Genomic DNA, 817 nt, shown 5'->3' on the forward strand with positions numbered 1-817 from the left:
ATGTCCACATCTTTATCTCTGCAGTTCTGTCAGGTGTCCGTGGCTGCTCTGTTCCTTCCCCGACTTGATCTCTCCCAAGATGGCGGCTCCGGGAGCAGCTGAGCATCTTGGATTAGAAAGCGATGGATTTCTTGCTTCTGCTACAAATTCTCCTAGCTGTAAGCTTTCCAACCTTCTAAATATTCCTTTATATGTGGTTCAGAGTTCTGGCACCATCTTTTGAACCTGCTTGGTCTGGTATTCTGTGTTGTTGCTGACGGAGCTCCTCACTGCACTTCCACCCGATCTGCCATCTTGTTTGTTCTCTGGCAAGTGGTATTTTATTCCCAGAGAGTTTAAACAGTTTTTAACTTCTGAGTGTCATATCATTTACATCCAAGTTTTTAATATATTTAAACTAGATTCAACATTAGCTAGAATAAATTAATTTTCTTAAGTAATTTTAAGTAATTGTTGTCTCTCAACTCAATTGCATGACATTTGGAAAAGAGAAGAAATGTAAATCTTTGGGGAAGTTCATACTGATGGTGTCTTTACGAGATCTTGAACAGGGACTTAAGGGCCCTGGTGGCACAGTGTGTTAAGCATTGGGCTGCTAACCAAAAACTGTGGCAGTCTTGCTTCGGTAAAGATGACAGCCTCGGAAACCCATGCACAGTTCTGCTCTGTCCTACAGGGTCACCATGGGTCAGAATCAACTGGAGGGGAGTGGGATTTTTTTGGAGTAGATATTTGTTAATACCAGAAGGGCAACAAGATGGTGACATTTATCCTCATGGTCATTACATTTGGTAGGCTGGACTTTCATGTTTGGTGT

Source organism: Chrysochloris asiatica, unplaced genomic scaffold (assembly GCF_000296735.1).
Source record: "Chrysochloris asiatica unplaced genomic scaffold, ChrAsi1.0 scaffold00014, whole genome shotgun sequence".
NCBI lineage: Eukaryota > Metazoa > Chordata > Mammalia > Afrosoricida > Chrysochloridae > Chrysochloris > Chrysochloris asiatica.